The sequence below is a fragment of the Sarcophilus harrisii genome, chromosome 4, assembly GCF_902635505.1.
Source record: "Sarcophilus harrisii chromosome 4, mSarHar1.11, whole genome shotgun sequence".
Taxonomy (NCBI): Eukaryota; Metazoa; Chordata; class Mammalia; order Dasyuromorphia; family Dasyuridae; genus Sarcophilus; species Sarcophilus harrisii.
The window spans coordinates 453403049-453414646 of NC_045429.1; the positions used below are offsets into that span (position 1 = coordinate 453403049).

At 45.0% G+C, this 11598-nt stretch overlaps 1 protein-coding gene across 2 annotated transcripts in view; it reads right to left on the reverse strand.

The window, feature by feature from the left end:
* MAP3K13 (mitogen-activated protein kinase kinase kinase 13) overlaps positions 1 to 8838 on the reverse strand; it is a 137154-nt gene extending 128316 nt beyond the window's left edge. The window contains exon 1 of one of the 2 annotated variants that reach the window (XM_031968072.1): positions 8762 to 8838. The gene's annotated coding sequence lies outside the window, so the exon portion shown is untranslated. The remainder of the gene's footprint in view (positions 1 to 8761) is intronic. The other variant, XM_031968073.1, reaches the window with a different exon arrangement.
* Between the last annotated feature and the right edge of the window lie 2760 nt (positions 8839 to 11598).

Below are 11598 nucleotides of genomic sequence, written 5' to 3' on the forward strand. Positions count from 1 at the left end.
GGAGGCAGCATGGCGGAGCACTTACTGTCCTTGGGGAAGTGACACTCTCTCTTTTTGGAAGCAATTGGGGTTAAGTCACTTGCCCAGGATCCCACAAGTAGCAAGTATATTGAACTCAGTCCTCTCGACTTCGGGGCCTACTGTCGCACCCCCTATTTGCCCTGACTGGATTTCTGAGTGATTTTCTCTTTATAAAATGAGGGTATTGGATGTGATAAGATTCCACCAGCCTTGGACCTCTACTTCATCAATACCCTCAGTCCCTGGGAACCCCCTTTTAAGGAGAGAGCTCAGCTTGGAGCATCCCAAGTCTCACCCTCTACTTGGGAGACATGAGCCTGGGTCACATTTGAGTCTCCAGTGCCTGGCCCAGAGTAGATGCTTAAGAAATATTTTCTGACTGACAAAAGTCCCTCCCAGCTCTCAATCTGTGATGCCCTTAGTATTATCGATGGGATTAAAGATGCTTCAGGGAACCTTCCCTAACCAATCCTCTTACCTTAGATGGGTATAAGGAGCTTTCTACATGAAGAGGATTAATTCAAAGATACTCTAATGACTCCGGTATTATCTTAAACGCACATTTTAATAAAAACTTAATCTAGACACAAGATTTTTTGCCTTTTTTTTTTAAGGGGGAGAGGGTGTTTTTTTTGTGGTCATTCTTCCCTCCCCCAGAAAATCAAAGTTTCTTTCTTTAAATCACTTATACTTATGTCACCGTGACCACCCTTCCCCAACATAACAGACCTTTGTAAGATTAAAACACACACACACACACACACACACACACACATCTCAGGTATTTTCTTAGTTATTGAGGCCTAATCAAACAGTTCTTGATCCAATCTCCCCATCAAAAAAATCCAAAGCTAAAAAGCTGGATAAATGACATAACTGCCTTCAACACAAATGAGATAACCATTGTAAAGGGCTTACAGCACCAGCCTCGCAGAGCAAGCACTGCATAAAGGTAAGCCACTGCTAGCACTGAGAGCTTGGCAGCCAGATCTGGGGTGACCAGATGCAGAACAGGACTGTGATATCGGACCTAGGCCTTTTCACTGATGTGCTTCAGGAACTCCAGCAAAATTCCAGCTGATCACAAGGACAAGTTTCATCGCAGGAGTAACCTGCACTGTGTAGCACGTCTCAGCCCTTGATGAGTCCTGCTATGGGTTGAGGGCAATTTACTATCCACAAGGAAGAGCTCTAGAGTAGGAGGGTTTTGGGCCCCGGGACACCATCTCAATAGTATGCTTTAAAGTACAGTAAATAAAATACAGACAATATCAAGGGACACCAATCATATTGAAAGAGTTAACAAAATATTTAAACAGCCACATTCACAGCCTCTTGCTCTGGAGTCTTCCTCTTTTCTGGAATACAGAGCATCACCAGTGGAAAATGATTGGCTTCAACAAGGCCCAAGCAGGACATTAGCAACCATGGCTCCTCGTACCATGTGTCCAGAGAGAACAGTATGTCCTTCATTCTCTAGGTTGCTCTCATAAAAAACTTTCCAGATTTCTTTGAATTTATCAGACTTGTCCATCTTAGCATCATAGTTTTCCACTACAATAATGTACTACAATTTGTCTATTCCTTTACTGTTGGATACTTCTATGGTTTCCAGTTATTAACATGTAAGAATGTTCTTTGGTTTTGATAACAATTTCAGGGAATATCCCCAACACTAGAATTTAATGGGTTAAATGGTTTGACCTTATATGAGCAAAATACATAACCTCATTTAGCTTCAGTTCTTCATCTATAAAATTAGGAAAATGGACAAGTTACTTTTAAGGTCCCTTTCACGTCTAAATCTGTGAATTTATCATTTTTTCTGTAGGTTGAATTAAGATGAGATGAAAGTTATTTTTGTCATTCTAACTCTGTATTGTAAAAACATTCTCCAAAAAGATTCACATTAGCAAGTTTACCAGCAATGAGTGAGTGGTACCCCTTGTTTCCAAACTCCACCAGTATTCAGTTTCATTCCTTTGTTTTTTTCCCCCCAATTTGATAGGAATTTAACACCGTGCCTGGCACATAATAGGCATTTAATATTTATTGACTGATTATTAAGTGTTACCCTCACTTGTTTAAATTTGACTATTAAGTCAAAATTTTTAAGTGATTAACCACGTATTTCCCTTTTGTAACTGATATCCTTTAATCACTATAGACTAAAAATTACTTTGATTTTTAAACAGTTATTAGATGTCGTTTTGTTTTGCTTTTTTTTTACTTGTATTTTCTCCAATGTTACTTTTTAATTATATTATTTTGTGGAATTTTAAAAAGTATATTTATCTTGTACCTAACAATGCCTTCAACTTACTAAATTAAAAATATTACAAGGTTGTATTCTTTGTGAATAATTGATGTAACAAAGATTATTCTTGGAAAGCCTGAATTAGTTCTGCTGTGGATCTATCAGGGTCAGATGGTTTTCTGATAATTCTATGAGGATTGGTCTTATTTCTTTTTTGAAAACTGGTCTATTAGATATTAAATTTCTATCACATCAGTTTGCTCAATTTATATTTTTGTTGCTAATCATCTATTTCCTTTACACTCCTTAATTTTTTTTAGCATCTGTGAGGAATATTTCCATATATAGATTTTTTATTTTTATTTATTTATTTTTTTGCTGAGGCAATTGGGGTTAAGTGACTTGCCCAGAAGTCAGTCCTTCCAGACTTCAGGGCTGGTACTCTATCCATTGTGCCATCTCGCTGCCCTTCTAACAATATTTTTTATTTCTTGAAAGTCATGATTTCTCCTTTATTACATGTAATATTTATTCATTCAACAAGATATGTTTACCACCAATCCTATTATTTTATCCCATTCTATAAAGGACAACTGAGGCCCCTTTTACTATTATGATTTCCAGTTAATGTCTTTTAAACTATTGAACTGTTTGGTATATACAATTGAGAACTGTCATACACATGTATGTATTTATGTCTCTTATACACATATGCTTTTATACATCTTGTCTCCGATTTTTTGGGTAATTTTAATTCTACTTTATCAGATATCATTAATGATAACATAATTGGTTTTTTAAACTTGTAGTTGCCTGACAAATCTTAATCCTCTTCATTTTAATCTAATTATGCCTTTTGTAACAGTTAAATCAACAAGAATTAAGCTCCCAAGCTTTTTTTATTGAGTTATTTTTAATTGGGTTTCTGTTGAGTTTCTTGATCTTTTATTCCTTTTTCTCTTACAGGATATATAGTGAAGTACTCTGGATGTGAACTGGGGTCGTTCCATCGGAAAACTTTGGTCTGGGTTAAGTTGGGATGGGGAGTTGTGTGCTCCTTGGGGTCTGGCTCATTAGAGGGGAAAGAGAAAGAAGGAAATCTTATCAGCTTTAGGAAAGAAGAGGAAAGTTTGCCAGGTCAGGGGAAGGAGTGGGACTGAGCTTTGTCCCAAATGCCAGGAAAGCCTAAGCTCCACTTTTTGTCTTTGGCTGAAGGGAGTAGGATGATCACAGGGGAGAACAGCTCCAGGCTGTAGCCCTCTAGTTTAAGAGGGGCAAGACAAATCAAGAACTTCCTGGGCTTTGGACTGTCAGAAGTTCCCAGAACTTGTTCGGTAGGATCAGGAAGTTGTGCATTTAGTTCAGTAAGTCAATAAGCACTGTGTGCAAAAGTACAAAAGCACTGGGGGAGTCCTAGAGTTTCCATCACCATTCCCCAAGATGACTACATCTTAGACTTCATAATCACTCAAAACTGCTCTGCTTCTAAGCTCCTGAAGACCAATAGGTGGGCATTTCAACAATAAATTTAATCTTCCTGACTCCCCACCCATGTGGACTAGCCTTGCCTGGCTCCTTTACTCCCTTCTCTGGCTAATTCTCCATCTACCTTTTCTACTTCCTCTCCAGAACTGCCAAACACAGCTAGGAAAAATCCTGCAGCTTTTGTGACCAGATCCTCAGATTTATGGTCGTCCTCTCAGGGGAGCCCCCACTGTTGTCTTTGGACCCTTCATTTCTTCCTCATTTCCCACCTCTTCTCTCCAGTGATTGAGGTAAAGCATCTTTGCTTCCCTTTCCCCTTCACATGACCCTGCGTTGAGATAAGGCTAAGAGGGAATGACCTCAACTCCCTCTTTGCTTCTCTAAACCTTTCTGTCCTCATGGAGCCACGTATGAATTCTTCTGATATGACATTTTCATATTCTACTTTATCTTCTGTATGGTTATAAGGCCTCAAGGGACATGGGCTGGACACCAACCTTCTTATACCATGCATTAGGTACAGACACTATCATCATTCATTCAAGTTTCCATTCACCAAATATTTACTGGATTCCCTCTACTCGGCTCCTTCTGAACCTGTGTCCCGTCCCCTCCTCTCTTGCCTCCTGACAAGATGGCCCTCCTCCTCTTCTTCCTCCTCAATTCCTCCATGAACACCCTTGATTCCACCCCTCCTGTCTTCTTGCTGATGCTACTCTGTTCATCATCTGCTCCCAGTCAGCTTTAATCTCTCTCTCCAATGACCCTTTGTCCTCAGTTTCTGAGCTCACCCATCTCCCTTACTTCTTTCCTCCTAACTTCCCGGAAGAGATGATGCTCCGTCTGTCTCACTCACTCCTTGGTCTTTGCCATGCAGACTCTATACAACCAATAGAGTCATACAGCCAGGAAGTGTTAAGTGTCTGAGACCAGATTTGAACTCAGATCCTCCTGACTTGAGGGCTAATGCTCTATCCAATGCGCCTCTTAACTGCCCCCCAACCATTCTTTTTGAAATGCTCTCTCCAAGACACCAGTGGCCTTTTTTTATCACCACATCCTGTGGCCGGCCCTCTCTGAAGCAGATGATGTCCCCATCTCTCCGTCTCTTCTCCCTTGGCTCCCATGACATTCTCTCCTTGATTCTCCTCCTCCCTCTTCCCTTGTTTGTGAGCCCCTTCTCCTCCTCCTCATGCCCCATCCTCAGGCTCTCTCCTTGATTCTCCTCTGTCTACGCTCTCTCTCCCTCATTATCATAACTGCTTTTTACCATCTCTAATGGGGAGACTTTCAGGGCTGCATCCCTAGCCCCCAGCCTTCCCACAACTGCTGCTGGACACCTCCACTTCCACAAGTCCAGAGTGTCCCAAACCAAACTCCCCATTCTCTTCCCAATGCCCAATATGCTAGAGCTGCTCCAAGCTCCATCTTCCTAATCAGCCAGGATCAAAACCTCCCACTCCTCCTTCACTAAAAACCAGGCACTTTCACTCCCCATCTCCTCAGCTCCAGTCCCGTTGCTATCTCACAATGGTTCTCCCATTCGTACCACCCCTCAGAGTTTGGAGCCTCATGCTTCTGGACTATTATGATAAAGCTCTTCATTGTTCCTACTTCTGACCTCTTCCCAATCAATCCATCCTTCAACCGCTACCATGAAAACGACCCTACTCCACATCCCGATCAGGTTACCCTTTGGCACCACGAGTCTGCCAAGTAGCTTCTGATGCCCCTGCCACAATCTGGCTCCAGTGTGCATCTTTCCAGATTTCTCTCACACTGCTCCCCATTCGTAGACCCAATGCCATGGTCACGCCCTTCTCCTGCCTTACCCTTTTCCACTTTTGTGCCTGTTTACATGATACCTTCTGCCTGTGAGAAGACATCTGCCCATCTGCCCCTGCTGAAACCCCTTTCTTTGAGCTCCAGCTTAGGTGTCGGCTCTTCCAGGAAGCTTTCCTTGACTTTCCTCTCTCTTAAGCTAGAAGTGTCATCTCCTCCCAAAGCTTCAGATAATACTTTCTCTGGATGTTTACCTCCTCTGTAAGAATGCTTTCAACGTTCTGCCTCGAATTACAGCCACTGGCTTCACAGTCCCCCCTGCAGATAATAAACACCCTGGTCTTATAGACTGCCTTGCACGCAATATGCCTTGAACCAATATTTGTTCGGCGAGCTGTTCCTGTCAAGGTTAAGAATGAACATATAAATGCACATGAGCCCTTACGATACATCTTCTAGATCATTAGGTTTGGAGCTGGGAGGTGTTTTGTGTTTTCAGAGATCTACTCTACCTCTCTCCCTCTCCCATTAGACAGATGAGGAAATTGAGGCTCAGAGAAATTCAGTGGTTTCCCGAGATCCTAGTGAGTTTGTGGCCAAGCCAGGATTTGACAGCAGGCCCTTTCACCCTACACCTCCTGCTCAATGTGACAGGGGAAAAGTGATGTTTCTAGCATGATTCTCACAACAATCTCTTTAAATTATGGTGCTGAAAAGGGGAGCTTGGAAAAGTACAGCCTGACCTTTTCCAAAGATGACCCTACCTGATGACAAGGCTCACCTGGGGCAGCCCTGCACCGGAGCCACAGAGCTGAGATTGGAGCATTACCATGGAATGGTTCGTGTTTTCCTTTGCCTTAAGGATTTCAATCTTAATTCTTCCAATTAAGGCCATGCTCCAGTCCCCAGCTCTGCAAAACTGAAAAGCTCGAGAGTGTCACTACCCTCCCAGGAATCACGCTGACTTCTGGGAATGAGCTTTATTGAGGGGTTGCTACCATCACATCAGACTGGCATGAGGGTGCATCATACAGTAGACTACGGGAGCTGGCAAAACCAGGCAGCTCAACAATTGAGCACCTATGGAGTACCAGGAAATAGAGACAAGAAGAAACGGTCCCGTGTTCAGAGAGCTTCCATTCCTGAGGGGAGGGTTCTAAGTAGATACAAAAGAGAATAAAGGTATTATAAAGGGGGAGGGGAGATGTGGAGGTGCTTTCAATCTCATTTTGAATTTCTAGCCTTATTTTCTCTGGAAAAGCCTCCAACATTTCCCAGCATCCTAAGTGGTTAAAAAACAGATGTAGGAAAACTCTGGGGAGTTGAAGCCTGAGGCACAAATGACCAAACCTTTCCCTCTCCAGACTCAGTCCACCTCGATAATCACTGCACTTGAACCCAAACCCTGCCTACTCTTGGCGAGCAGCTGGTCCCATTCAAAGTCTTCAAAGGACTCAGTGGACCTTGTCTGTTTGTGGCCTCTTTGTGGCCTGACAACCAATGCTAAAAGTAGCCAAGAGAGCTCAGGAGGCGGAGAAATACTTCCGGGAATCACACGAAGCTGAGTAAAATCCCCCAGATCTAAAACAAGCGGGGAGACCCTTCTAATTTCTGCAAACTACAAAAGAGAATTAGGGGCCTGCAGATTTGATTTGCATGTCTGAAGTTCTGGATCCACATTTTGCCTTCCCCCCATTTTTAACATTTAAGATTCTAAATTTAAACACACAACAATCATGTTCACCAGTTTCCTCCATATTGAAAAAGTTGTCCTTCCCCCACCTTATGACGAGATTCTGAACTCTTAGAACCAGGAAGGAGACTGGGTGCAGGCCCTTCACCTCACACCCAAGCCTGCGATCCGTCCCCTTCCTGGGGCGATGCTCCCTCAGTGACACCCCCAGCTGTCGCTCCTCTCGGGCTTTCTCTGAGCAACTAACACATCTTACTTGAAAACGTTTTATAAATTTTCATGACATGAAAAGATAGGATGAAACTGAACCGGGCTATGGAGACTTCTATTTAGCGCACTTGGAAAGCAGCGTAAAAGGGCCTGGATGAACTGGGTCCCTCCCTACACCGCAGAGGGCCGGGGCACCATAGGAAGGCTACATTGTTTCAGCCAAAGGAGGAAAGAAAGGCCTCCCCCCCCCCCACCCTCCCCAGTCCCTGCACCGCAGAGGGCCCGGGAACCGCAGGAAGGCTACATTGTTTCAGCCAAAGGAGGAAAGAAAAGGCCCCCCCAGATCGGGGCAAGGAGCAGGAGCCACCGATGGGCTCCTCTGCTCCAACCTGACGCCGGCCCAGAAAAAGGCAACAGTCAACGAAGCAGAAAAGTGCACCTTGAGTAGAAGGACACGGGTCACAAAGGGCCAAAGGGCCCGGCAGGCGGTTCACGGGGTGACCTTGGGCCAGTCCTGGCCCCATCCCGACCCTGCCTGCTCGGACCGCAGCCCTCGGAGGCTCCGCGTTCCTATCTGTGGAATGGGGGCATCGCGGGGAGGGGCGGGGGGGCTCTGCACCAACATCTCCCGGGGGGCCCACAGGTTCCCACAGACCCCAGTGGTCTCTAACTACAGCTGTCTCCCCGGCCCGGTCTCTGGCGGAAGGCTTCCCCACTTGGGGCTCAGTTTCTTTATCTGTAAAACGATGGCACCGGCTTAAATGCTCTGACACGCTAGGATCCGCTCTCTAGGATTCAATCCCTGGGGACTGGGTTCGAATCCCGCCTCTACTGCTCATCTCTTGGGGGAGTGGCTCCTTAATCTCCTCTTCCGAGGCTTATGGAGGAGCTTCTTCCGACCCCCAGGGGGAGCCCGGGGAGGAGTCCGGGGGGAGCCCGGGGAGAGCCCGGAGGGGGAGCCCGGGGGTCCCTCGGTGCCAGCCTGCCCTGGTTCCCCGGGCTCAGCTTCCCTTCTGTACGAAAAGGAGGCTGCACTGCTGGGCCCGAGGCTCTCCAAGTCCCGGCTCCGTGCCCGGCCCTGCGGCCCCGTGCCTCCGGTTTCCCACCAGTGTACGAAGGGAGGGACATTCCCGAGCCTCTCCCTCCCCACCTTCTCCCCGTGCCCGCTGGGCACACAGTAGGCGCCTAATAAAGGCTCCTGAGCGAGCGTCACCGGCCACGGCCTGGCCCGAAGGGGCCGCGCCCGCCCTCCGCGAGCCTCCCCGCGCCCCGCGGGTCCCCACGCCGGGACCGCCGCCTCCTCCCGCCGTTACCTGTCACAAGCCGTCCCGTCCCGGGCCGGGCGCCGGACCGAGCGAGCCCCGCCCCCGGCCGCCTTGACCGCCGTCGCGCGCGTCACGTCCGACATGTCACTTCCGGACACGCCCCCAAGCCCTCAAGTGCCCTTCGCCACGGCGGCCCGCACACTGCGCACGCGCGAAATGCTCCCGTGCCCCGGGAGCTTTTGAGTCTGAGGCCACGCTGACTGGGTTGGCCCCGCCCCGTGACCGGCCGGCCCCGCCCCTTCTGGGCCCTCCAGTCAGTCATGTTTTTAAAAGGCCGCTAGGTGGCCCAATGGTTAGGGCGCTGTATCTGGAGTCAGGGATACCTCAGGCACTTACTAGTTGTATGACAAGTTTCCTCATTTGTAAAATGAGCTGGAGAAGGAAATGCCAGAGATGAATCTATTAAGCACTTACTGTATACCAGGCATTGACTCCCACGCTGGGACAATAGCAAACCACAGAACCCAAGAATCGGAATCAAAATCACAGAATCCCATGGAATCCCGGATGCTTCGACAATCTTAGGATCTCAAATCGCGGAATGAGAATTTCTCAGAAATCCTCTCATCACAAACTGTCAATCATAGCATCTTCATGCACGTGGTCTTCCTTATCGGACTAGAAGTTTTCAGAGGGCAGGGGCCGGACCGTTCGCTCCTTTCTCTGTATCCCCACTGTGCGGTACATAGTTGGCACTTAATAAGTGCTGATTGTGAAATGAGAGACCTTTAACTACAGAATCACAGAATCTCTTAATCACAAACTCCCGGGATTACATAGTCGGGAGTCCAGACTCCGTCCAGTCCATCCAGGACCGTTAAACATAAAAATGATAAGCTTGGGCTAGTTCATCTCTCAATTCCTTTCATCTAAAACAAATGGTAACTTGTGGCAGTAACCAGCAGTAGCCACAAGATGGCAGCACTTCCGCCCGCCCGGTCCAAGGTGTCTCCTATTCCAACAGCCTCCGGGAATCCTTCTGAAGGAACCCTATCTGCCTCAGTTTCCTCATGTGTAAAGTGGACTGAAGAAGGCAATAGTAAACCGCTCCATCCTTTTTTTTTTTTTTTTTAAATAAGAGCTTTTTATTTTCAAAATACATGCAACATTCACCCTTGCAAAACCTTGTGTCCCAAGTTTTTCTCCCTTCCTTCCTTCCAGCCCTCTCCCCTAGACAGCAAGTGATCCAGTACAGGTCAGCCATGTGCAATTCTTCCAACCATTTCCACGTTTACCTTTGATTCTTTTTTAAGTATTCCATTCCACATGTTTCCCACACGCATATGTCTGGCTATCAGTGTACTTTCAGTTTGTGCCCATACTTCCAGTAGATACTGGTGGGAAAAGAAACCAAAATTAATTATGAACTTTGAGTCTTACTATTTGATCATAACACCTTTGTTTTGAGTTAATTGTGTCTGCTGGCTGACTTAAAATAAACCTACAGTGGGATCTCTCGAACTATAGTTTTACATGTGGACACAGAAGAATGGTTAGAACTTAGACATAAGTTGTGAGCTGGGAAAGAAGTCCAATGGAAGGCCAAATCTTGACCTACGACCTTTCTATCCTTTTTTTTTTCTGAAGCAATTGGGATTAAGTGACTTGCCCAGGGTCAGACAGCTAAGCATTAAGTGTCTGAGATTAAATTTGAATTCAGGTCCTCCTGACTTCAGGGCCGGTGCTCTCTCCACTACACCACCTAGCTGCCCCTTTTCTATCCTTTAATCACTTTCCTACCATAAATCTTTATACAAATAGCTACCCAGCTGATGCAGAACAGAGGCAAAGTCAAGGATCTGCATGTAAAATAACTAACATTGAAATGGAGAGAAAAACCTGTGACTTTCTTGCCTTGTGAATGACAGAAACATGGGGATGTTTTTTTTTGGAAGGCCAAAAAGGAACAGAAAAAGAAACCAACATTCACAAGGTTGGGAAGAAGGAAAAAGCCAATAGAAAGAAATACACTTACATATTCCTGCCAGAAGAAAACAGAAGGACATGAGTGATGTAATGACTATTTATGTTAACAGTCTAGAAAAGAGATCTAATTGGCCAAAGCTTTTTGACTTTGGCTCATCTGCAGACTCATGATTACTGAATTCAGCTTTCTAAATCTTATAAAGAGAATATATCGGACTGGTGTTTGGAGACTAAGACTATTAATCAATTGATCAATCGACAAATTTTTTTTCCCTCTATGCTACTAATTTTAGTCACATTTTCAACATGTTGCCAAGAATGGAACTTTTACATTAAACTATACATTTACAGAGGCAATCCCAATCAACAATTTAATTTTTTTTCAAATTCTTAAATTTCACAAAAAGCATGACTTTATCATCTGTCCTCTGGGATTACAGAGAGTCATTGCATTGATCAGTTACAAGATTTTCAAAGTTATTTTTGTCTTGATTATGTTGTGAGTAGAAATTGTTCTCTTGGATCTCATCAGTTGATACAAATCTTTCTAGGGTTTTCTGAAGCCATCTCTTAGATTAATTTACCATAATTTGTTTAGCTTTTCTTCAATTGATGGACACTCCAGTTTCTAGTTCTCTGCTATAACAAAGAGTTCCTATAGATATTTTTGTATAGATGGATCCTTTTCTTTTTTTCTTTAATCTCAATAATAGCCTAATAGCGGTATTACTATTAATAATTAATTAAATAATGATCAATAGTATTATCATAAAAGGGCCTGAATAGTTTAGTGATTTGGGAGTCAGATTCAGAACGGTGAGATCAAGTCACAACTCCACCAACAGTCTAACAGTGTGCTGGAATTTACTCAGCTCTTCCAACATCGCCATTTTCCATTC